Source organism: Cherax quadricarinatus, chromosome 19, assembly GCF_038502225.1.
Source record: "Cherax quadricarinatus isolate ZL_2023a chromosome 19, ASM3850222v1, whole genome shotgun sequence".
Classification (NCBI taxonomy): domain Eukaryota; kingdom Metazoa; phylum Arthropoda; class Malacostraca; order Decapoda; family Parastacidae; genus Cherax; species Cherax quadricarinatus.
The window spans coordinates 18,251,601-18,279,271 of NC_091310.1; the positions used below are offsets into that span (position 1 = coordinate 18,251,601).

The 27,671-nt window shown below is 41.4% G+C and overlaps 1 protein-coding gene across 1 annotated transcript in view; it reads left to right on the forward strand.

The window, feature by feature from the left end:
* Positions 1 to 4,964: 4,964 nt before the first annotated feature.
* Positions 4,965 to 27,671, forward strand: part of LOC128688254 (uncharacterized) — a 103,627-nt gene continuing 80,920 nt past the window's right edge. Inside the window, exon 1 of the mRNA XM_053775966.2 lies at positions 4,965 to 4,983. The gene's annotated coding sequence lies outside the window, so the exon portion shown is untranslated. The remainder of the gene's footprint in view (positions 4,984 to 27,671) is intronic.

Genomic DNA, 27,671 nt, shown 5'->3' on the forward strand with positions numbered 1-27,671 from the left:
TATCCATTCTGTAATACGGTGACCAGAACTGAGCAGCATAGTCTAAATGAGGCCTAACCTAGGATATATAGAGTTGAAGAACAACCTGAGGACTTCTATTATTTATACTTCTAGATATGAAGCCAAGAATTCTGTTAGCTTTATTGCGAACACTAATGCACTGTTGTCTTGGTTTTAGATTACTGCTAACCAGAACTCCTAAATCCTTTTCGCAATCAGTAGTATTAAGATCTACATTATTTAGTTTATATGTGACATGGTTATTTAACTGTTCAACATTTAGAACTTTGCATTTGTCAATATTAAACTGCCTCTGCCACTACTCCGACCATTGCATCAGTCTATTCAAATCATCCTGGAGTGCTCTAGTGTCCTCATTAGAATGAATTGGACGGCCTGTTTTGGTGTCATCAGCAAATTTACTTATGTCGCTATTTATTCCCTCATGTCGTTGATGTAAATTGTGAACAACAACGGGCCCAACACTGACCCCTGAGGAACACCGCTTGTGACGTGCCCCCATTCTGATTTCTTCCCATTTATGCAAACTCTCTGCTGTCTATTTGTCAGCCATGCCTCTACCCAGGAAAAAATTTCTCCTCCTATTCCGTGTGCCTTAAGTCTCCTCAATAGCCTCTGGTGTGGAACTCTATCAAAAGCCTTACTGGAGTCCATATACACAATATCATATTCATTACCATGATCTACCTCCTCAAAAACCTTAGTGAAAAAAGTTAGTAAATTCGTAAGACAGGAACGCCCCTTTGTAAAACCGTGTTGAGATTCATTAATCAATCTGTGCCTGTCAAGATGGCTACTAATTGCTTCGGCAATTATTGATTCCATAAATTTTCCCACTATGGAGGTAAGGCTTATTGGTCTATAGTACGAAGCTAAGGACCTGTCACCTGCCTTGTAAATAGGTATTACATTTGCCATTTTCCACTTATCAGGCACTAGGCCAGTTTGTAGTGATATGTTAAAAAGATTAGCCATAGGTATGCTAAGTTCCTCTTTACTTTCCTTTAACACCCTTGCAAACAGTTCATCAGGACCTGGGGATTTGTTAGGTTTTAGTTTCTCTATTTGTCTGAGTACCATGTCACTAGTTACCGCAATCGTACATAGTTTATCATCATCCTGTTCTACATAATCTATTATTTCAGGAATATCGCATGTATTTTCCTGGGTGAAAACTGAGAGGAAGTAGGTATTTAGAATTTTACTCATATCCTTATCGCTGTCAGTGATCTGACCAGTTACTCTTAAGTGGGCCAATCTTGTCCCTAATCTTACTTCTGTATACCTGAAAGAACCCTTTTGGGTTAGTCTTTGAATACCTTGCGATCTTAGCCTCATAATCCCTTTTTGCTTTTCTTATTACTTTCTTTATTTCTCTCTTGAATTGAATATATTGATTTCTTAACTGTCCATCCCCTCTTTTGATACGCCTATATATGCCTCTCTTTTGACCAATGAGATGTTTTAATCTATTGTTCATCCATTTGGGATCATTTTTGTTAGATCTAATTTCCCTTCTCTGAACAAAAGTTGTCTGGGCAGCTAGAACTATGCTCTGAAAAACGTCATATTGGCAACCAAGATCACCTACTTGACCCATAGTCAGGACATCCCAATTTAGCCCACCCAGGTAATTTTTCAGTCCCATGAAATCGGCCAAGCGAAAATCTGGGACAGAGATTTGATTGCAGTTATCTGGGTAATTCCATGATATATTGAAACTAAGTGATTTGTGATCACTTTCCCCAAGCTCATCATTAACCTCAAGATTATTAATTAGTGAATCTTTGTTGGCAAGAACCAAGTCAAGCAGATTGTTTCCTCTAGTTGGTTCTGTCACAACCTGTTCTAAAAAGCAATCCTGAACCGTATCAAGAAAGTCACTAGACTCAAGATTTCCTGTCATATTGTTCCAATCAGTTTGTCTGAAGCTAAAATCTCCTATTATCACAACATTTTCATATCTAGATGCCTTATGAATTTCGTCCCATAACAGCTTACTGCCCTCCCTATCAAGGTTTGGAGGCCTATAAATCACACCCAAAACTAATTTGTCATGTCCCTCGAGAAACTGTAGCCAAACAGATTCTGTGTTCGATGTTTCTAATTTAAATTTTCTCTGACATACATCGCCACACCACCACCCTTCCTGTTGACCCTATCAGTGTGAAATAGTTTATAATCCTGTATGTTGCATTCAGAAGGTATTTCTCTATCTTTCAGGTTGAACCAGGTCTCTGTTATACCAATAATATCTATATTACCTACACTTGCAAGTAATCTTAGCTCATCTATCTTATTTCTTAGACTCCTACTATTTGTATAGTAAACCTTAAGGGAGCTAGTCACTCGTTGCCCTCTACTATACTTCTTTGTTTGTGAATCAATTGATTTGCCATTACTAGCAACTTTATTTTGAATGTTGTCTTTTAAACATATCCCTGAGGTATCCCGGTAATAACTGCTGTTTTTAACCCTAATGCTGCAGCCTGATTGTTTCCCACAAACACCCATACCTCTATAATCTATCAGTTTAAATTCCTAGACAAGTCATCAATTACCCTCTCAATTGAATTGGCTAATGCAACCACTCCATCCCCAGAGAGATGAACCCCATTCCTTGCATACATATCACGTTTGCCAAAGAATAGGTCCCAGTTATCAATGAATGGGATTGCAAGTTCCTTGCAGTACCTGTCTAGCCAGCAGTTTATACCAATTGCCCTAGACATCCATTCATTGCCCACTCCCTTTCTAGGCAAGATGCTACATATGACTGGGATCCCTCCCTTAGACCTAACTACTTCTGTGGCTGACCTGTACTTATCCAGCAGCTCCTCTCTCCTGCCCTTCCCAATGACATTACCCCCAGCACTAAGACAGATAATGGGCTTGTTCCCTTTACCTGCCATAATATTATCCAACCTGCTGACTATGTCACCAACACCAGCTCCAGGAAGGCACACTCTCTGTCTGACCTTTCTGTCTGTTACAAAATGCACGGTCCATATATCTTACCTGAGAATCGCCTACTATTAAAATATTCTTACCTTGATTAGCAGGGAAATCAATGGTGCCTTCAACCTCACTAACCACTGAAGTACACTCGTCTTCGAGAACAGAGAATCGATTTCCTACCTTCACATCTTCTCTATTAACTCTCCTCATCTTCCTTTTTCCTGAACTGTGAACCACTTGCCACTTAAAGCGGCTGCCACTATCACTGCTGGTGACCATTCCATCCTTACCAGCTAAATCCTTCTCACACTCACTCCCAAACTCATCTATGCGAAGCTTCAGCCTCCTATTTTCCTCCTGAAGAAGTAGAATCTCCTTCTTCAACACTTGAACCTGAGATTCTAAAACACTACAACAAGCCATGGTGCTTGGTAACAGCCCATGCTAACTCCCAAGAGCTTAGGCAGGTATGACCGCAGGTGACCACTGACCTCAGCCTAACATGGCTGAGGAATGTAGGAGGAGAGTGGGTAGCCAGCTAGCAACAGTGCGCTGATTGTGGCTATATTAAGAATAAGTGTTCCTGCCTTCACAGCTAGCTAACCCATTTTTACTCTTCGAACTGCTGAGGTGGAATGAAAAATATTAGAGCCCAAGCTGGTTCCTTCCCAGGCAACACCTACCGATCACCCTACCTCCGCCACCCGCAACTCCCCTAGTAAGTTTATTCAGGTATACACAATTAGTTAGTGATTATTATACATAGCAGCATATGTATATATTACCTAGGATAGCTCCCAAAAAAATCAGACAGTGACTTATTTCCATTGGGGTCCTTGTGATAATTATTATTTACATTTAAAAGTTAAAAGCAGGTAAGTATCTTAACTATGTAAAAGCAGTTACAATAAAAGAAGATATACTAGGGGAGAGGTAAAATTCATTGACATTAAAGATAAGATCAAATTATAAAATCACTTTCCTCCCTTTCTGTAGCCTTATTCATAGGTACATTTTGGCTCTCTTTTTGAACTGGCTCATGCTGTGACAGGCTTTGACATGTGCAGGCAGTCTATTCCACTCTTTTATTTCTGTATAGAAAAATGTCTTTGAAGCCTGACCACTGACTAGGTATTGTAAGGTTGTTCTCCCTTCCCCTAGTTCTATAAATGCATTGGTTCCCGACCTTAACAAAACTGGCAGTAAGATATTGGGGACACTGGTTGTGAGCAGTTTTATAAACGTAATTTAGCTTTAGTTGATTTACTGTCTTCAACATTCAGCATGTTCAGTTGTTGTAATTCATTGTGGCCTACATGCTGTCTTAGACCCAGGTCCAGAATGAATCTCACTATTTTGTTCTGGGTGATTTGTATCTCATCTTTTTTTGTTTTGTTTTATTAAGGCAGAGTACCATGAAGAGCGAAGGTAGTCTATAATATATTGTATGAGAACTAGACGCAAGGTACTGCCAGCCTCGGTTGGTAGACACTGCGCCTGTCTGTATGGGAACTTTGGTTTGGCATTCGCTTTCTTAACTACACTGTTTCCTATTAGTTCTCCTGACATGCTTGTACCAAAGGGGATTCCCAGATATTTCACTGAATTTACTGTAATAATGGGTTCCCCGATAGTACATTAGCAATGTCTTGTGGGTCTTTACCTGATACTAACAAAGCACTATCTGCCTACAGTAGAAGCTAGGACTGAAACCATTTTACAGAACTCATGCTGAGAGCTTGTAGTTTCTATGCCGACGGCTTGTAGTTTCCTGCTCTTCCTCTCAGAAAGTCAAATGCAGTGATCTACTTTCTCTCATCGCTTCCCTGCCACAAAATAAAACATACAAGAATTGTGCACAAACCCGGGTGATGCTTCTAGACGCGTTAGAAGTAGTGAAGACAGAAGTTTCACCTAATATTTCTGGCGCTCAGCTTTAAAATGCTTAGTTCTAGTAGCAGCGACAGATGGCGCTGACACCTCGTCGTCCCGTAAACACAACAGGTGATCCCCTACCCACGCATTTTAATATCAATGGAAAAGAAAACTGCTCATCTCATAAGTGTTTCTTGGACATATACACTTAATGATGCTATCGTTATTGTGATTTATATATACGTTAAGTTAGTCGTGGCACCAGTGTCTGGTGAGTGTGTGTGTGGTGTGTGACCTTGACTCCTCACTGGACGTAAAGAAGTTTATAACGCTATAGGTATACATGGTAACATACGTGTGAGTGAGTTTGGCTGGGTACAGGTTCATGAACGTACAGTTGCACAAACTACCACACATAGTAACATGTATGAATAACCTAGGATAACCAAAAGAAGTCAGGCAAGGTGACTTCCATTGTTCAATTCAAATTCAATTCAAACTTTATTCTCTATAAGTATTACAATGCTGAGTTTACAGAATTTGGTTATTGTGTGGTTTACATGTAGTAAAATAATAATTACAGAGTGTCATTGTAACATAGCTAGTGAGGAGCGTTTTTATTAAGCACTAAGTAAACTAGGCTCACAAACGTGTAATTTTTGTTGTGTTAGTGTACATGGGAAAGCATATATTGCCACAATGGCCCGGGACCTGGTGGCAAAAACTTTCGCTTCACACGGTAAGGGTCAGAGTTCGATTCCCGGCAAAGGGGTGGAAACATTGGGTGTATTTCGTTACACCGGTTGCCCATGTTCACCCATCAGTAAAATGGGTACCTGGGTGTTAGTCGACTGGTGTGGGTCGCATCCCGGGACAAAATTGACCTAATTTGCCCGAAATGCTCTGCATAACAAGCGACTTTCTATATAGTAGTATGTCATTGATGTCAGCTAGGACTGTATACCTTGTACATGTACTTGTAGAAATAAAGATATTATTATTATTACTGTTGTTAAATAATCTATATATTGCATGTAATATCTTGATTTTTTTATACAGTACTAATTTGATACATTTTGCAAACCTTGATGTATATGAGAACAGTCCATTGAATATTCAAATTCAAATTCAAATTCAAAGTTTATTCTCTATAAGGATTACAATGCTGAGTTTACAGAAATTTGGTTATTGTTTGGTTTACATGTAGTAAAGTTGTGATTACAGAGTGTACCACTAGAACGCTTAGCATGGCTAGGCATTTCGGGCATACTTAGTTTTATTCTTAATTGTAAAATATTACAAATTATGAGGTAAGTTGGTATTATGGCTAAGTGACTAAATACTAGTTTGTGAGTTTAGCAATGTGAATGCTTTTGTTTTGGCACAGTATATAGTTTCAGTATTGGATTATCACAGGATTCATTATTTTAAGACTGAGATTAATATTTCTGTTTATGGTCAAATGAGTGAGCGAGTGTAAGTGTGAACCACCAGGTGGTATTCGTGTAGTTAGTTGACGGGGTGTATCAGGGAGATAAGATGTTTTCTAATGGTAGTTTTGAAGGTGATGAATGTGTCTGCAGTTCTAGAGTTCTCAGGTAGGGTATTCCAGATTTTAGGGCCTTTGACATACATTGAATTTTTGTAAAGGTTTAGTCGGACACGGGGAATGTCGTAGAGATGTTTGTTTCTGGTGTTATGCCTGTGGGTTCTGTCACAACTATCAAGAAAGCGTTTTAGGTCAAGGTTGATATTAGAGTTTAAGGCCCTGTAGATATAGATTGCACGGTAGTAAGTGTGGATGTACTGAACTGGGAGTAAGTTTAGATCTTTGAAGAGTGGGGGGGGGGGGGTGTGCTGCCAGGGATGGGATTTAGTGATTATTCTTACTGCAGCTTTTTGTTGGGTTATTATTGGCTTTAGGTTTGTTGCTGCAGTTGATCCCCAAGCACAAATAGCATAGGTGAGGTATGGGTAAATAAGTGTGCACCTGTAGTACCTGTAGTACCTGTGTGCACCTGTAGTACCTGTGTGCACCTGTAGTACCTGTGTGTACCTGTAGCACCTGTGTGTACCTGTAGTACCTGTGTGTACCTGTAGTACCTGTGCACCTGTAGTACCTATGTGTACCTGTAGTACCTGTGTGCACCTGTAGTACCTGTGTGCCTGTAGTACCTGTGCACCTGTAGTACCTGTGTGTACCTGTAGTACCTGTTTGTACCTGTAGTACCTGTGCACCTGTAGTACCTGTGTGTACCTGTAGTACCTGTGTGTACCTGTAGTACCTGTGTGTACCTGTAGTACCTGTGTGTACCTGTAGTACCTGTGCACCTGTAGTATCTGTGTGTACCTGTAGTACCTGTGCACCTGTAGTATCTGTGTGTACCTGTGTGTACCTGTAGTACCTGTGTACCTGTGTGTACCTGTAGTACCTGTGTGCACCTGTAGTACCTGTGTGTACCTGTAGTACCTGTAGTACCTGTGTGTACCTTTAGTACCTGTGTGCACCTGTAGTACCTGTGTGTACCTGTAGTACCTGTGTGTACCTGTAGTACCTGTGTGCACCTCTAGTACCTGTGTGCACCTGCAGTACCTGTGTGTACCTGTAGTACCTGTGTGTACCTGTAACACCTGTGTGTACCTGTAACACCTGTGTGTACCTGTAACACCTGTGTGTACCTGTAACACCTGTGTGTACCTGTAACACCTGTGTGTGTTTTATTGGCACTGCCTTAAAGATGCATCTGTGCAGTAATATAAATTGTGCTTGTTCTCTGATTAAATTTCTTTTATACAAGTTCATGTGTGTGTGTTTATAATTTGTGTTTTAGGTATAAGACTTTGTCTCCATCTTCCATTATGTGTGCCAGATTATTACCACCCATACAGGAGCTCTCTTAATGCAGTCTCAGTGAGGTGTGCAGTGTATTAATTAGTAGCCACCTGAGTTAAGTCAAGTGGAAGTGTTCATTGACAATGAACCCCTTATTTTAATGTGATATATATCAGAACTCTAATTTTATAGTTAATATTACCTCCTTTTTTTCTCCATCTTTGTAATTTGTGCTTAGGTACAAGATCTTGTCTGTACCATCCATTATGTGTTATATTATTAATACTCCTACAAGAAGTCTCTAAATGTATTTTGATTGAAGTGTATATCGTATTAAATAGTAGTAGTAGCCTGGAAGTGTTCACTGAACTTCAACCTTTGTGTCATACGATCTATGTTAGAATTCTTACTTTATAGTAAATATTTTCTCTTGCATTAACTATAAGGGGAAGGTGAGTGAGGAATTCTTGTGTTGTCTTGCATGAGATATTACTGACAAGCGCTTTATGTGATTATTATAATAATATCACTGATAAACATGGCAACTGACACTGAGGAACATATTCCTGCAAGTGGTAGAAATGATAACTTTCAGACATTTAAAAGTAACCAAAGGAGAAGTGAGAGAGGACTAGAGCGCCTACGTAGTCAGGCTCACATGACTCGTAGGCAAGAAGCTTGACTTCAAAGGAAGAATGTGTTAGGCTGAGCTTCCCTGACAACACCCTGCTACCTGCTAAGTATACATGTCAAATGGAAGCAGTGATTAAACATCCTAAGGCAAGGATCAAATTTAGAAATAACTCTCGTAATTATGTGGAACAGAATGATGTGATAGTAATCTACTTAACTTAGGGAGGCATTAGGCTGCTCCGCCCTCCATCAGACACTCAGCACTTTAAAAAATGCGTCAGTATCATAATCTATGGATATCCTCTCTACTTGGACCTATCCTTTCTAACTCAAAGTGAACATATCAACAAACCAAAGAGACTTAAAGAAAAATCCCAAATTCTTGCCAGTTGGGTAGGTCCGGTGCCCCTCCCTCAGAATATCGGAGTGCCTGGACTACGTTTCCTACCCATTGCCGTGTATCAGCTCCCTCAACATAGGTGTTACAAATGTTAGTACCATGGCCATGTTGCAGTAGACTGTACAACACTACATTCTTGGGGTTGTAAGTGTGCTGGGAAACATCCCACTAGGGAATGCACAGTGGAGCTCGACAGTCAGAAATTTAAATGCATTAACTGTAAAGAAGCTGGGGTTACAGTTTACCCTGAGGACTGCAGACAGAACCTAAACAACCTTCGACGTAAACCTGATAACAGTCCTTTAATGACAACTGAGGGTGAGGCCACCCAGACTACCACAAGCAGACCTGTGACTTCATTTCTGATAAGTGTGGAACAGCCTAACCTCCCTGCAAATGATTTTGGTGACACGAGAATGCCATCACACACGCCAGTTGTGGAGGAGCTAGCCATCTCTGCTAGCACACATGGAATTACTGATCTGCCACTACTTACACTTGTAATTACACCTGAATATGTGGATGAGCATGTCACACTTCCCAACACGCACATCTGCAAAAGTCGGACACCACACATGTTACCGCATTGGAAGCTGGAGATGAGTTAATTGCAAGGAAATGAATGACGGGTAAGTCATGTAAGCGGCACCATTAGATAACACCAATGTAACCTTGGTACCTGTTAATGTGATAGGTGTTATAGAAAGAACTAACCAGTACCTTTCTCTGGAAAGGTATTGGATTTGCTTGACCTTTTTCAAATTATAACAAACTTGCAGAAAAAAAATTGACCATGTTCAACAGATGCTGATAAATTTTATAAATATAGGTAGTCAGGATGGTGCTGATGAGTACGATGATGATGTCAAAAGTGCAGCAATTTGTATTCAATTTCAAACAATTTGTGAGGAAGAAGACAACGGCTCATGGTTTCAGACATTGCCTAGGAATTTGCTGGCAAAATCCCGGGAAATGCTTAGAGAAAAGTTTGTGAAAATAAATATGTACGAACTATGCTATTTGCTCTTGATAAATTAGACACAAGAGTTGCACATGTGTCTAATTTATCAACATGTCGGTTCTCTGAACCATTCATCTATTTGCTCTTAAGTGTTTGCACACTGTAGCCAGAGGATAATAGTCTTACCATCTCATGAGCAAAAGAGAAGTATGAATTAGATAATGCATTGACTAAAGGTCGATCAACTGCTCCTGGAGAGGATGGTATAGCTTATGATATCCTCAGAACTCTAAGGCATGTCCCTGATAACCCTTTGTTAGCACTGTATAATCTGTTACATCGAGGGTGTTCTTCCTACTTTCTGGATCAATAGTCTCGTTGTGCCTATCCCTAAGCCCCAACAGCCTGATACATTTACACCGATCTCCTTAACTAGTTGTCTTTGTAAAAATTTTGAAAGAATGATACTTAAGAAACTATACTACAGAATCAGACACCAACTTTTTTCCTCATTTCTTTGGGTTTAACGCTTTGTTTTGATTATATTAATACTAAGGGTTTATGAAAGGAAAATGTGTAGGATTGTATTTCCACCTTTCTCACTGCACACACCTCTACTAGTTTTACCATATTTCTTGATCTAAAATCTGCATTTGGTATCGGAAACAGAACCGTTATACTACATGAACTAGCCAAGTTGAATCTTAATGGTAGCCTACTCAGTTGGATAATAGGATATCTGTCAAACAGAGTATCCTCTGTCCTCTACCAAGGCTTTAGAAGCAAGTCTAATTAAATGTCCCTAGGTACACTGCAGGGAGTTCACAGTCCTATGCTGTTTAATGTTCTGATTAATGCTCTCCTAAATGCTCTGCCTGCCTCACCTAAACATATAGCTTTAAGTTATGCTGATGACATCATGTTCCATACAACAGGGCATAAGAAGATGAGTACCCTTCTTAACGAAGTTCAAGCAATTTGTAATCGATTACCTCTTCAAAGGGGAGCTCTTTGGTGCGGTGAAGAGGCTCTTGATCTAAAGAATTAGGCCTTTTGGTCTCCTTCCTCAGACCGAATCCAGTTACCCCCCAATCCTCCCTTTCTTCCTCCCCTATCCCATCTTCCCCATCTCCCCTTTCCCTTTCTTCCTCCTCCTCCCCATCTCTACCCTATCCCATTCCTGTTTTCAGTCTTTGGGATTCTTCTCACAGGCACTCTAGTTCCTAGGTAGGGGGAAGGGTACCCTGGTCCATCCCATTCCATTGAGATGCTTGGTGGTGGTGTAGTTTGCAGTGGAATCTGGATCACCTGGGGATGTCCCACTCCCTCTTCTGTCTCCCAGGGGGTGTCTTTTGGGTGATGGGTGTATCTCTGAAAGCTGCCTTTCGGATTCCGGGGGATGGTGGCCGAAGGAGGTATGCTTTGTGGCGAGTATCCAGCCGATCTCTCTCGTCCACCGAGGTGGCTCGGTAGATGTGAGGCTGCTATCCCAGATTGCTGGTTTACTGGCATTAAAGGGTAGGGTACGGCACGGGTTTTATGCCCCATCTGCACTACTAGTGGTGCTGGGGTCCTCTTGGGCGCGAAAGGGGATTTACGGCCCTTTCATTCCTCCTAGGAGGTATCCCTCCACTTTCCTCCATTTTTTCATTCTTTTTTTTCTTTTTCTAAAAAAAAGAAAGTGACATAACTATGGAGTCTCAAATCCACGAAACAGCTCCCCCTGGGCCCCTTTCTACTACCGCACCTTGTTCCGACCTATCTCGTTATTTGACTACTCTTCGGACATTTCTAATGCTCCTGTACCTCCATTCTGCCATAGCTGGAGAATGACTTGACTGATCGACTTCAAATTCTAACCAGTAATGTGGTTTCTTGAACACAGAGCTTATGCTGCTGTAGGGTAACATAAGTCCCAGATTGCCTGTTTCACTGAATAAATAGTGATACTTATTTCTTTTCAGAGACTAAAGAATACATCTTCTGTCTTCAAAATACTATTGACGATGAATTCTATGAGAAGGATGATGCCGCAAAAGTTTAGTTTGAGTAGGTCCAAATTTGAAATACAGTAGACCGTCGTTTAACACGGTTTTGTCTGGCACGGTTAGGTTATAGTACAAATGAATTGTGGCAAATTTTTGTATAACCCTTCGTAAAATTAACACAATTCACTAGAGGGGAAAAAATTTTGAGCTCGTCGCCCAAGGGATACGTGCCATCCTCTGCTAGGAATTTATATCTTTTTCTTGCCATATCTTAAATCTGCCGAGCAATCATGGTACCCAGTAGGCATGCAAGTGTTGCTGAAAGTGACATGAAAAGGTTTAAGCATTAAAGTCTTATAATTAACAAAAAAATAGTGATATTAGACAAGAGATAGCCAGTGGCCGAAATGATACATCTCTTTGTGCACATAAAAAGAATGAGCCAAATATAAGTTTGTGTGATGACTGATTTACTGACTGACTTACTGGCTTGACTGATTTGCTAACTTACCAATTGACTTACTGACTAATTTACTGACTGACTTGGTTACTGACATGACTGATTTACTAACTGATTTACTGACTTGACTGACTGACTGTATTACTGACTGACTGACTGACTTGACTGATTTACTGACTGACTTAGTTTAAGCATTTAAGTTTAAGCATTTTTCACTGAAGAGGACCCTGAAACTGTGTCTAGAGCAACTGATGTCTTACCGTCAGTTGTATAATGTACTGCAGGGTAAAATAGAACAGGAATCCATTACAGAATTTATGCACACTCCATTACAACCATCAACTTCAGCACCAGTACCTCTACCATCCACCTCAGCCCAGTAGGGCCACAGCATAACTCTCCACCCTCCGCAATCATCCACAAACACCAGCAACCACAATTTAAGGTAAGAAAAACTATTATTGCTGTTGCATTTGTAATCTTAAGCAGTAAAAAAACATAATACATCACGACTATGAACTACAATTATATATTCACTTTTATTTTTGTAAGATCTGTAGGTCTAAAAAAAAGTTGTTTGGCTTTTTTGGGGCTCTTAGGAACGCAACCCTATTTTTCCCCTAAGTTCTTCAGTTTGTCTAACATGATTTTAACTAAAACGGCATTTTCAGGAACGGTCTGCTGTATTAGTAAAATTCTCGAACTTGGAATGAGGCCACTTATTGGAAAAAAATAATTTTATAATAGGCTTCAAACTTTTACTATTGGTGGGGTTTATTAAAACCAGCCTTGTCACTCACTCTGAACTGTGTAAATTTTTATTTTACCAGTTTTACTAGTAAATTGTTTCCAACAGAATAGCCTCATCTGTTAGGCTTCAAGCAGCAATATATGGCCCTTGTGGTTTAGCACTTCTCTTTTATTATAATGTTAGGCTTCAAACCCATAATGTGGGTGTATCCTCATTGGAAATATTTTTGAATTGATTTTGAGATATATGGGTGCCAATTTGCAATTTTTTTTTATTTTACAAAATTAGATTTAAATAAAATTCTCACAAGATTGTAAAGAATTTTAAGTACAATGATGATTTCAGTTTTAACGAGGCAAGACTTTCTATTTTGGGAACATTCTCAACTAAATTTTCGTTTGCTTTCTAGCAAATTTTCGTTTATTACTCGACAACGCTTCATTCGATCGCCTTATAAATTTTCATCGCTGATGCAGTGTATCTCGGACAAGATCCCTGGGACTATTGGCATGCCTGGGACACCCAGGCCAGCCTGGGTGTCCCAGGCCAGCCTGGGTGTCCCAGGCTAGCCTGGGTGTCCCAGGCCAGCCTGGGTGTCCCAGGCCAGCCTGGGTGTCCCAGGCCAGCCTGGGTGTCCCAGGCCAGCCTGGGTGTCCCAGGCCAGCCTGGGTGTCCCAGGCCAGCCTGGGTGTCCCAGGCTAGCCTGGGTGTCCCAGGCTAGCCTGGGTGTCCCAGGCCAGCCTGGGTGTCCCAGGCCAGCCTGGGTGTCCCAGGCTAGCCTGGGTGTCCCAGGCCAGCCTGGGTGTCCCAGGCCAGCCTGGGTGTCCCAGGCAGCCTGGGTGTCCCAGGCCAGCCTGGGTGTCCCAGGCCAGCCTGGGTGTCCCAGGCCAGCCTGGGTGTCCCAGGCCAGCCTGGGTATCCCAGGCCAGCCTGGGTGTCCCAGGCCAGCCTGGGTGTCCCAGGCCAGCCTGGGTGTCCCAGGCCAGCCTGGGTGTCCCAGGCCAGCCTGGGTGTCCCAGGCCAGCCTGGGTGTCCCAGGCCAGCCTGGGTGTCCCAGGCACCATGCTACAGAGATCATTCCCAATTTTCCGTGTGATAAATGAAAATATTTTCTTCAATACATCTTCAAAATTTTAACACTGGTGTCTCCTGCTGAGGAGAAGGTTGATATATATAATAGTGCACATGCCCTTTTGCCACTTTTAATTTCGAAATGGTATATTTTTTTATTGTATTGATTTTAGTAAGGGGCTCTTGATCCAAGGAACTTGACTATGCGACCCCTAAGAGTTTAGCACTTTCCTCTGATTAAAATATAACAGTTGTGAAGAGCATCAATCTTCAATGGCTGGCGCATCGTGTGACATAGACGAGACATTTCACGGGTTTAGGCTGTGTAGGCACAAATTTTGTTGAATTCTGTGCAATAATTGGAAATTTTATCTGGTGTTTTCTTCAGAAGAAACAATGTCTTGATGTTACACTGACTTATGTCACTTTTATTAACTAAATTAGTTTCTGTGAAATCTAAGAATAGAATGTTTCTTATGATCAGAAATAAGTCAGAGTGTTTGACTTGATTTCTTTACCCCTAAGTTAAATTAGTATGTTCTTTTATATGCCTATAATAACACCTGTGTACCTTCAAGAGCATTGTATGTTTTATACACTAAACTCACTTAAAACTTACTTTTTTACTTGGTGTACTTGCTAACTTTCTTAAAAACTGGTCAGTCTTTGAAGAAAGTTTAGACTGATTTTGGCTGTGAAAGTCCCAATTTGCTTTTCAAGAAGAAATTGGGAAAAAATAAAATACTACTATTTATGCGATAATTTTCGAGTGTCGTATCTGATTAGCTTCAGCCCACCTATGCTGATAACTTGATGATGCAACTTCTGGTCTCTTTGAAAGGTTTCATTTGGGTTTGGCCTGTGCATGTCCTTATTTACCTCTTTTGGTTCTCTTGAAATCTTCAACGCTAATATTCAACTGCATTATCAACTTATGCCGCACTCTGCACTATACCAATCACGTTCGTGTCGGCACAGGGTTCTGGGCTTATGGAATACTAGGATACCTTTCTCGGATCGCGCAGTGACCCATATACATGTAGTTGGTTTAATGTTAGAAAGTTGAAACCCTATCGACTGCACGAGGGTCATTAACTTTGCACTCAGCTGTTCACCGCCAGGGTAATGGAGATTAAAGTAACCTGACAGTGTATACACACAGAAAGGCACATTTCTCTGTGTATATTCGTTCACCTTTGATATAATGAGTCAGTCTCCTGCCAGAGTGAAGTAATAGAAGTTGGAACAACCCGCAGTTATTCTATTATTCCTCTCGAAGGAGGTTCCATGACACCGGTGAGGAGTTTTTGTTCCAAGCAACTGGACGTGCCCTCCCCGTTCTTGGACTGAGATTGATTGCCTCCAATTCCGCCAGTTGCCTTAATACTCTTTCAGGTTTAGAGCTTCTCTCGTGACTAAAAGACTAGTAATCGTCTTAGCATGAATGTTAATACTTTCATGCCAACTTTTTCCTCATGATTATTAACAGAAACTTTCATGATAATGGTGCTAAATCAACATACGTTTCCAGTGTCTTAAGTCGTTCAGTCTCTTTCCTTTTCACTCTCTCTCTCTCTCTCTTTTTTTACACAGGGTTTGACAAGGTTAAGGATCCCTAGCTTTATTGGCAAGCTATTTACAGGTTAAGGATTCCTAACTTTATTGGCAAGCTAAGAGCTGTTACCTACATCAGCTCATTTGAAAGCATTTTTATTGTTATAAGAACATAAGAATGGAGGAACACTGCAGAAGGCCTACTGGCCCATGCGAGGCAGGTCCTTTAGAGTTTGTCCAAATCCTGCTGAAGCTCCCTAACATCTACGTTTGAATCAATTATCCCACCTATCCCTGTGTCATCGGCGAATTTGCTCATATCGCTAGTAATTCCCTCATCAAGATCACTGATATATATATTATGAGACATACAAGTAGGGAACAGGATGAAGTTAGAGCCATCTGTGGGCCAGCATTTTCATTTGATCAACTGACTTTATCTCGTTGACATCATTATGCTGTACGAATGTGTTCCATACTCGAGTCATCCTGGGTATATAGGATCTCAGATGGAGTGAAGTTCTGGAGAAGGGTACAGCCAGAGTGAAGTTGCTGCTTTCTGCCCGTCTTGTGGCATAAAAGCTTGTTTCACGCTGTCCTCGAAGTGGATCCAAGTGTGGTACTTCGACAGTATTGGCCTTGTACATAACAGTAAGGCCACCCACATCCCTCCTATGTTGAAGGCTCTGCTGAAATGACAGATCTATCCAGGATGGGTCCAGGCGAGAGATGAGACGTCTTGCTCTGTTCTCTACTCTGTCAAGCAGTCGCAGATGAGAGGGGGGGCAGGCAAACCAAGAAAGTGGAGCATACTCAAGGTGCGAGCGTACTTGTGCCTCATACAGAATCTTGCAACCCCTACTGTCAAGTAGATGCGAGATACGGCGAAGTGCTGTAAGCTTCCTGGCTGCCTTGTTTGCAAGATTTACAACATGGTTCTTCATGGTTAGTTTGGAGTCAAATTTCACCCCAAGGATATCAACTTCTTCTCCAGGTGCCAACACCCTCCCATTCATCCTTACTACTGCACCAGCATTACCATCATGGTGCCTAGAGACGATCATCATTTGCGTTTTTTCAGATGCAAATGTTACTTGCCATCTATTTCCCCAAGCTGATATAGCTCTCAGCTGGTGATTGATGTAGCTTAGAGCAGCTGGCATTTCTTCTCTTGGATAAGTGAATGTCAGTGTGCAGTCGTCTGCATATGCATGTGATTCTGGGATGAGATGAAGAAGGTCATTGAAGTAGACATTCCATAACAATGGTCCCAGCACGCTTCCTTGTGGAACACTTGCCCCAATAGGATGTCTTGCTGATTCCGTTCCATTGAGAACTACACTTAGAGATCTACCATGAAGGTAATCACTGAGGAGACATAGCGTAGAGCCTGCAATTCCTAGTGCTTGAAGTTTTGCCACACCCGGTCGAAAGCGCCAGCAATGTCCAGTGCTACCACACAGCTGACTTTGGATTCATCCAGTGACTGGTGCCACTTAGTGGAGAGGTTTAACAACAGATCAGCAGCAGAGTAACCTTTCCTGAAGCCATGTTGACGATCACAAAGTAGTGAGTAATAGTCAAAAAACTCTGTCATTTGTCTTGAGATTATTGTCTCAAGGATCTTACCAGTGATTGACAGGAGTGACACTGGTCTGTAGTTGCTGATTTCTGCTCTGCTCTTCTTTTTGTGAACAGGGACTACATTTGCCTCTTTCCATAGAGAGGGCCATTTACACTGTACTAGGCAGTGCTGAAAGATGCGAGTTAGAGGTGCTGCTAGCTGGTCTGCACATCTTCTCAGCAATCTTGGGCTCAACTTGTCTGGGCCCACAGCCTTTTCTTGGTCAAGCGATTTAAGAAGGAAATGCACCTCCTCCTCCTCTCCTCTCTCTCTCTCTCTCTCTCTCTCTCTCTCTCTCTCTCTCTCTCTCTCTCTCTCTCTCTCTCTCTCTCTCTCTCTCTCTCTCTCTCTCTCTCTCTCTCTCTTTTACACAAGGTTTGACAAGGTTAGGTTAAGGATTCCTAACTTTATTGACAAGCTAAGAGCTGTTACCTACATCAGCTCATTTGAAAGCATTTTTGTTGTTATGAAATATACAAGTAGGAAACAGGATGAAGTTGGAGCCATCTGTGGGCCGACATTTTCATTTGATCAACTGGCTTATTCTCGTTGACATAATGCTCTCTCTCTCTCTCTCTCTCTCTCTCTCTCTCTCTCTCTCTCTCTCTCTCTCTCTCTCTCTCTCTCTCTCTTTTCTCGTCTCTCTTTCCCCCTTTTTTTTCTCGTCTCTTTTTCCCCCTTTTTTTCTCGTCTCTCCTCCTCTTTTCTCATCTCTCTCCTCTTTTCTCATCTCTCTCCCCCCCCCTTTTTTTTTACACAGGGTTTGACAAGGTTAGGTTAAGGATCCCTAGCTTTATTGACAAGCTATTTACAGGTTAAGGATTCCTAACTTTATTGGCAAGCTAAGAGCTGTTACCTACATCAGCTCATTTGAAAGCATTTTTATTGTTATTAGACATACAACTAGGGAACAGGATGAAGCTGGAGCCATCTGTGGGCCAGCATTTTCATTTGATCAACTGATTTTATCTCGTTGACATCATTATGCTGTACTAATGTATTCCATACACGAGTCATCCTGGGTATATATGATCTCAGATGGAGTGATGTTCTGGAGAAGGGTACAGCCAGAGTGAAGTTGCTGCTTTCCCTTCTCTTTTCTCCTCTCTCTCTCTCACTCTTCTCTCTCTTTTCTCCCCTCTCCTTTTCCTCTTTCTCGAGTCATCCTGGGGATAAATTATCTCAGATGAAGTGATGTTCTGGAGTCAGTGTGAAGTTGCTGCTTTCTGCTCGTCTTGTGGTATAGAAGCTTGTTTCACGCTGTCCTCGAAGTTGATCCAAGTGTGGTACTTTGACAATATTGGCCTTTGTTGAAGGCTCTGCTGAAATGATAGATCTGTCCAGGATGGGTCCAGGCGAGAGTTGAGTCGTCTTGCTCTGTTCTCTACTGTCAAGCAGTCGCAGATGAGACGGGCAGTAGTAAGTATGAATGGGAGAGTGATGATGATGGTGCCTAGAGACCATCATCATTTGTGTTTTCTCAAGTGCAAATGTTACCTGCCATTGGTTTCCTCAAGCTGATATAGCTCTTTGCTGGTGACTGATGTAGCTTAGAGCAGCTAGCATTTCTTCTCATGGATAAGTGAATGTCAGAGTACAGTCGTCTGCATATGCATGTGATTCTGGGATGAGATGAACGTCACTGAAATAGACAGTCCATAACAATGGCCCAAGGACACTTTCCTGTGGAACACTTGCCCCAATAGGATGTCTTGCTGATTCTGTTCCATTGAAAACTACCCTTAGAGATCTACCATGAAGGTAATCACTGAGGGGACATAGTGCAGAGCTTGCGATTCCCAGTGCTTGAAGTTTTACCAAGAGGCCCTGGTGTCACACTCGGTCGAAAGCACCAGCTATGTCCAGTGCTACCACACAGCTGACTTTGGATTTATCCAGTGACTGGTGCCACTTAGTGGAGAGGTTTAACAACAGATCAGTAGCAGAGTAACCTTTCCTGAAGCCATACTAACGGTAGTCAAAAAACTCTGTCATTTGTCTTGAGATTATTGTTTCAAGGATCTTGCCAGTGATTGACAGGAGTGACACTGGTCTGTAGTTGCTGATTTCTGCTCTGCTCTTCTTTTTTGTGAACAGGGATCCCCTCAAGGGAGGTTCCTTGACGCTGGCGAGGGGCTCTTGGTCTAGGGAATTGGATCTGTGCTCCAGTTCCCTGAATTAAGCCTGAATACCTTCCATTCCCTCCCACATGCGCTGTATAACCCTACGGGTTTAGTGCTCCCACATGAATCTGGACTACATTTGCCTCTTTCCACAGAAAGCCATTTACACTGTACTAGGCAGTGCTGAAAGATGCGTGTTAAGGGTGCTGCTAGCTGGTCTGCACAACTCGGCAATCTTGGGCTCAACTTGTCTTGGCCCACAGCCTCTCTCTCTCTCTCTCTCTCTCTCTCTCTCTCTCTCTCTCTCTCTCTCTCTCTCTTTCTCTCTCTCTCTCTTTCTTTCTCTCTCTCTTTCTCTTTCTCTCTCTTTTTTTAAACAGGGTTGGACAAGGTTAGGTTATGGATCCCTAGCTTTATTGACAAGCTATTTACAGGTTAAGGATTCCTAACTTTATTGGCAAGCTAAGAGCTGTTACCTACATCAGCTCATTTGAAAGCATTTTTATTGTTATGAGACATACAAGTCGGGAACAGGATGAAGTTGGAGCCATCTGTGAGCCAGCATTTTCATTTGATCAACTGACTTTATCTCGTTGACATCATTATGCTGTACGAATGTGTTCCATACTCGAGTCATCCTGGGTATATATGATCTCAGATGGAGTGATGTTCTGGAGAAGGGTACAGCCAGAGTGAAGTTGCTGCTTTCTAGAAAGCCCGTCTTGTGGCATAAAAGCTTGCTTCACGCTGTCCTCGAAGTGGATCCAAGTGTGGTACTTTGACAATATTGGCCTTGTACATAACAGTAAGGCCACCCACATCCCTCCTGTGTTGAAGGCTCTGCTGAAATGACAGATCTATCCAGGATGGGTCCAGGCGAGAGATGAGACGTCTTGCTCTGTTGTCTACTCTGTCAAGCAGTCGCAGATGAGAGGGGGGGGGGGAAACCAAGAAAGTGAAGCATACTCTCTCTCTCTCTCTCTCTCTCTCTCTCTCTCTCTCTCTCTCTCTCTCTCTCTCTCTCTCTCTCTCTCTCTCTCTCTCTCTCTCTCTCTCCCTCCCTCCCTCCCTCCCTCCCCCTCCTACCCCCTCCCTCCCTCCCTCTCTCCCTCCCTCCCTCCCTCCCTCCCCCTCCCTCCCTCCCCACCTCCCCCCTCCTACCCCCTACCCCCCCCGCACACAACATGCAGGGAGCTGGTAGATAGTGTAGGCTCCTCACTTCCTGTGTGATACACAGTATAACATGCAGATCCAGAGGTCTGATATACACCTACAACACGCATTTGAATGCCTTTCTACTTCTTCAGGTCTCCTGACCTGCAACACCACATTTCGTGCTACATCTGCATTACATAAAAAAAAATTCGTTTATAAAGAAATATGCAAATGCATATTATTTCGACAAATGTGTACGTTAAGTTTGTTTGATCAAATTTCATGAATGGAATATCGATTTTTGTTTAGTATCGCCTAAGACGTTAATATTTCTGCCTGTGACCAACTAACTATTGTTGTTAACACACGCAACAAATAGTAGACTACTGCATCTGGGATGCTGGTGTCACTCTCAGTCATCATATGTCAGTCTGAAAATATAATTTTTGCAGTATACAGGTAATGTAGTTTATTTGCAATAAAATATTGTTAGGCAACAAAGAAAGCCACTAACATGCGGTGCATTTCGGGCAGTGATTATATGTACAATTTTCTGTTATTGGATTCTGGGATCATCGCCCCTCTGGCTCCAACAAGGCCACCTAAATTGGAAACGAAATAGCAGGACTAAATTCGAGGGTCCACTGTATGTCACAAAAAAAAAACTCGGAAAATTACAGTTAAATGTATAATAAATGTAATCAGACCAAAAGAAAATTCAAGTAACGTGATGGTGCAAATTGAGTTTTGTTTCACTCCTGTGTGAGGACGGTGGTACCTCCCTGGATAAGTTGCTACCTCCCTGGATAAGTTGCTACCTCCCTGGATAAGTTGCTACCTCCCTGGATAAGTTGCTACCTCCCTGGATAAGTTGCTACCTCCCTGGATAAGTTGCTACCTCCCTGGATAAGTTGCTACCTCCCTGGATAAGTTGCTACCTTCCTGGATAAGTTGCTACCTCCCTGGATAAGTTGCTACAATATAGAAGTAAACAATTGGTTGTAATGAACATCCGGGTTCATAATTTATGGTGCCCATCAGACGGAGCGTTTTGATGCTAGTAAAGGAATCCTGATCCAAGGAATAAAGCTATTTTTCATTTTCTTGGCTCGAACTTAATTCCTCCTTTTACGAGTTTAGCTCTTCCCCATACCTGGAGTATACCTAGAGAGGGTTTCGGGGGTCAACGCCCCCACGGCCGGGTCTGTGAGCAGGCCTCATGGTGGATCAGGGCCTGATCAACCAGGCTGTTATTGTTGGTCGCACGCAACCCGACGTTCGAGCCACAGCCCGGCTGGTCAGGTACTGACTTTAGGTACCTGTCCAGTGCCTTCTTGAAGACAGCCAGAGGTCTATTGGCAATCCCCCTTATATATGCTGGGAGGGAATTGAACAGTCTTGACCCCCTGACACTTATTGTGTTGTCTCTTATCGTGCTAGGGGCAACCCTGCTTTTCATTGGGGGAATGTTGCATCGTCTGCCGAGTCTTTTGCTTTCATAGGGAGTGATTTTTCGTGTGCAAGCTTGGTACTAATCCCTCTAAGAGTTTCCAAGTGTATATAATCATGTATCTCTCCCGCCCGCATTCTAGGGAGTACAGGTTGAGGAACTTCAAGCGTTCCCAGTAATTGTTAATAAGAGAGGTCAGAAGAGAATGAACAAACGGGTTCACATTGACAGGAAGGCGACAGTAACTCAAATAACCGCGTGTTACAATGGGAAATGCATAAGAGTCTCTCTAAACGCACAACACGTCGAACCTTGAAGAGTATAGGCTAGAGCAACAGAAGACCACACCAGGTTTCACTCCGGGTGGTTAAAAACAGAAACTGAGGCTGCAACGGGCACAGGCTCACCAAAACTAGACAGTTGAAGATTAGATAAACGTCGTCTGATCTGACTAATCGTGTTTTCTGCTGCGACGTGCAAATGGTTCGGTCAGAATTTGGTGTAAACCTTTGCGATCTGATGGAACGATGGATTGGCAGCATGAATATGCAACCGACAACTCTGCAGTAATAGCGTGATGCTATCATGTTAGCATGGACCAGGATCGCTAAGGAATGTTTCCAGCACCTTGTAGAATCTATACCACGAAGAATTCAGGTTCTGAGAGAAAGTTGGGGACCTCTCTCTCTCTCTCTCTCTCTCTAGAAGAGTGTACCTAGTACAGTGGCCACCGAGTGTATGTTGAATTGATTGCTTATTATTTTATAGAGTTACTTTGATGCTGTTGAAGGCTCTTGATCCAAAGAGTTTGAGCTACCTTCCATTTCCTTAGAATGAATCTGAATTTTCTTCCAGTCCCCTGGCCCGGTACGATTACTACGGGTTTAACGCTCCCATTAGGACTTAACAACTAGATGTATTTTGTTCGCTGCGCGATCCTGGAAAGGTATCCCTATATTCCATAAGCCCAGCCTCCTCTACCTAATGCATGCCGAAGGAACATTGGAAAGTGCTCATAAAATATCACACGTGTATACATGTGTATAAGTTTGTGCATACGAATTTCTGTACGTGTGTGCACTTTAATATGTTTATATGCACTACATGTGTGTGTATGTACGAGTAATTGTGTGCCTTTGTTATGCACATGCGTAGTTTTTTTTATATATGCATATGTTTAACTGTGTATGTGTACACTTCACTCCGCACAGGCATGAATACACACACACACACACACACACATACACACACACACACACATATATATATACATATATATAACATTGATCTCTGGCTGAAGAAGACTCGAACCTACGAACCTTGGAACAAGGTACGCAGTGCTATACCAAACTCACCACACTGGACCAATACCTTGGAGTCCAGCTTGCGCTAGACTTTGATCCAAGGCAGCCAGCTTTCAGGGAGAAGACTTACAGCTTTTCATGTCATCCCCTGCATGCATCAGCCTTACTAGAGATTTTGTACTAGAGATTTTGTTAAAATCTCTAGTAAGGCTGATGCATGCAGGGGATGAGATGAAAAGCTGTAAGTCTTCTCCCTGAAAGCTGGCTGCCTTGGATCAAAGTCTAGCGCAAGCTGGACTCCAAGGTATTGGTCCAGTGCGGTGAGTTTGGTATAGCATTGCGCACCTTGTTCCAAAGTTCGTAGGTTCGAGTCTCCTTCAGCCAGAGATCAATGTTTGTGTATATTTCGCCTGCTCTTGCGAATTCCTTATATATATATATATATATATATATATATATATAATATGCATATATATATATATATATATATATATATATATATATATATATATATATATATATATATATATATATATATATATATATATATATATATATGTCTTGCCGAATATGTAAAACTGGTCAATTAGCAAGAACTCATTTAAAATTAAGTCCTTTCTAAAATTTTCTCTTGTAAGTATAAAGATATATTTTTTTCATTAATGTTAATGTAAAATTTTATAATTTTGCACCAAAAGAATCTTAGAAAACTTACCTAACCTTGTTATAACAAGACAATTTATTTTAACCTAACCCAACTAAATATATTTTAGATACGTTTACAATAATTTAATACTAAACAAACACAATGAAATATATTTTTTTCGTTAGGTTCAGAATGATTTTGGCGAAATTATTGCATACACAAATTTTCACTTGTCCTATATGGCAAAATGAACGTTGCTATTTAAGCCAAGATCGCAAGTTCTGCCTACTCGGCACGACATATATATATGTATATATATATATATATATATATATATATATATATATATATATATATATATATATATATATATATATATATATATATTTCAACAAACCGGCCATATCCCACCAAGGCAGGGTGGCCCAAAAAGAAAAACAAAAGTTTCTCTTTTTAAATTTAGTAATTTATACAGGAGAAAAGGTTACTAGCCCCTTTCTCATAGTATTTTAGTAGCCTCTTACAACACGCATGCCTTACGGAGGAAGAATTCTGTTCCATTTCCCCATGGAGATAACAGGAAATAAACAAGAACAAGAGCTAGTAAGAAAATAGAAGAATACCCAAAGGGGTATATATATATATATATATATATATATATATATATATATATATATTTATAATATATATTATATATATATAAATATATATAGGTAGTAGGTTGGTAGACAGCAACCACCCAGGGAAGTACTACCGTCCTGCCAGATGACTGTGAAACAAAAACCTGTAACTGTTTTGCATGATGGTAGGATTGCTGGTTTCTTTTTCTGTCTCATAAACACGCTAAGATAACAGGGATATCTTGCTACTCCTACTTACACTTTGGTCACACTTCACAGACACGCACATGCATATATATATATACATACATCTAGGTTTTTCTCCTTTTTCTAAATAGCTCTTGTTCTTTTTTATTTCTTCTATTGTCCATGGGGAAGTGGAAAAGAATCTTTCCTCCGTAAGCTATGCGTGTCGTATGAGGCGACTAAAATGCCGGGAGCAATGGGCTAGTAACCCCTTCTCCTGTATACAATTACTAAAAAAGAGAAGAAGAAAAACTTTATAAAACTGGGTTGCTTAAATGTGCGTGGATGTAGTGCGGATGACAAGAAACAGATGATTGCTGATGTTATGAATGAAAAGAAGTTGGATGTCCTGGCCCTAAGCGAAACAAAGCTGAAGGGGGTAGGAGAGTTTCAGTGGGGGGAAATAAATGGGATTAAATCTGGAGTATCTGAGAGAGTTAGAGCAAAGGAAGGGGTAGCAGTAATGTTAAATGATCAGTTATGGAAGGAGAAAAGAGAATATGAATGTGTAAATTCAAGAATTATGTGGATTAAAGTAAAGGTTGGATGCGAGAAGTGGGTCATAATAAGCGTGTATGCACCTGGAGAAGAGAGGAATGCAGAGGAGAGAGAGAGATTTTGGGAGATGTTAAGTGAATGTATAGGAGCCTTTGAACCAAGTGAGAGAGTAATTGTGGTAGGGGACTTGAATGCTAAAGTAGGAGAAACTTTTAGAGAGGGTGTGGTAGGTAAGTTTGGGGTGCCAGGTGTAAATGATAATGGGAGCCCTTTGATTGAACTTTGTATAGAAAGGGGTTTAGTTATAGGTAATACATATTTTAAGAAAAAGAGGATAAATAAGTATACACGATATGATGTAGGGCGAAATGACAGTAGTTTGTTGGATTATGTATTGGTAGATAAAAGACTGTTGAGTAGACTTCAGGATGTACATGTTTATAGAGGGGCCACAGATATATCAGATCACTTTCTAGTTGTAGCTACACTGAGAGTAAAAGGTAGATGGGATACAAGGAGAATAGAAGCATCAGGGAAGAGAGAGGTGAAGGTTTATAAACTAAAAGAGGAGGCAGTTAGGGTAAGATATAAACAGCTATTGGAGGATAGATGGGCTAATGAGAGCATAGGCAATGGGGTCGAAGAGGTATGGGGTAGGTTTAAAAATGTAGTGTTAGAGTGTTCAGCAGAAGTTTGTGGTTACAGGAAAGTGGGTGCAGGAGGGAAGAGGAGCGATTGGTGGAATGATGATGTAAAGAGAGTAGTAAGGGAGAAAAAGTTAGCATATGAAAAGTTTTTACAAAGTAGAAGTGATGCAAGGAGGGAAGAGTATATGGAGAAAAAGAGAGAGGTTAAGAGAGTGGTGAAGCAATGTAAAAAGAGAGCAAATGAGAGAGTGGGTGAGATGTTATCAACAAATTTTGTTGAAAATAAGAAAAAGTTTTGGAGTGAGATTAACAAGTTAAGAAAGCCTAGAGAACAAATTGATTTGTCAGTTAAAAATAGGAGAGGAGAGTTATTAAATGGAGAGTTAGAGGTATTGGGAAGATGGAAGGAATATTTTGAGGAATTGTTAAATGTTGATGAAGATAGGGAAGCTGTGATTTCGTGTATAGGGCAAGGAGGAATAACATATTGTAGGAGTGAGGAAGAGCCAGTTGTGAGTGTGGGGGAAGTTCGTGAGGCAGTAGGTAAAATGAAAGGGGGTAAGGCAGCCGGGATTGATGGGATAAAGATAGAAATGTTAAAAGCAGGTGGGGATATAGTTTTGGAGTGGTTGGTGCAATTATTTAATAAATGTATGGAAGAGGGTAAGGTACCTAGGGATTGGCAGAGAGCATGCATAGTTCCTTTGTATAAAGGCAAAGGGGATAAAAGAGAGTGCAAAAATTATAGGGGGATAAGTCTGTTGAGTGTACCTGGTAAAGGGTATGGTAGAGTTATAATTGAAAGAATTAAGAGTAAGACGGAGAATAGGATAGCAGATGAACAAGGAGGCTTTAGGAAAGGTAGGGGGTGTGTGGACCAGGTGTTTACAGTGAAACATATAAGTGAACAGTATTTAGATAAGGCTAAAGAGGTCTTTGTGGCATTTATGGATTTGGAAAAGGCGTATGACAGGGTGGATAGGGGGGCAATGTGGCAGATGTTGCAAGTGTATGGTGTAGGAGGTAGGTTACTGAAAGCAGTGAAGAGTTTTTACGAGGATAGTGAGGCTCAAGTTAGAGTATGTAGGAAAGAGGGAAATTTTTTCCCAGTAAAAGTAGGCCTTAGACAAGGATGTGTGATGTCACCGTGGTTGTTTAATATATTTATAGATGGGGTTGTAAGAGAAGTAAATGCGAGGGTCTTGGCAAGAGGCGTGGAGTTAAAAGATAAAGAATCACACACAAAGTGGGAGTTGTCACAGCTGCTCTTTGCTGATGACACTGTGCTCTTGGGAGATTCTGAAGAGAAGTTGCAGAGATTGGTGGATGAATTTGGTAGGGTGTGCAAAAGAAGAAAATTAAAGGTGAATACAGGAAAGAGTAAGGTTATGAGGATAACAAAAAGATTAGGTGATGAAAGATTGAATATCAGATTGGAGGGAGAGAGTATGGAGGAGGTGAACGTATTCAGATATTTGGGAGTGGACGTGTCAGCGGATGGGTCTATGAAAGATGAGGTGAATCATAGAATTGATGAGGGAAAAAGAGTGAGTCTGTGGAGACAAAGAACTTTGTCCTTGGAGGCAAAGAGGGGAATGTATGAGAGTATAGTTTTACCAACGCTCTTATATGGGTGTGAAGCGTGGGTGATGAATGTTGCAGCGAGGAGAAGGCTGGAGGCAGTGGAGATGTCATGTCTGAGGGCAATGTGTGGTGTGAATATAATGCAGAGAATTCGTAGTTTGGAAGTTAGGAGGAGGTGCGGGATTACCAAAACTGTTGTCCAGAGGGCTGAGGAAGGGTTGTTGAGGTGGTTCGGACATGTAGAGAGAATGGAGCGAAACAGAATGACT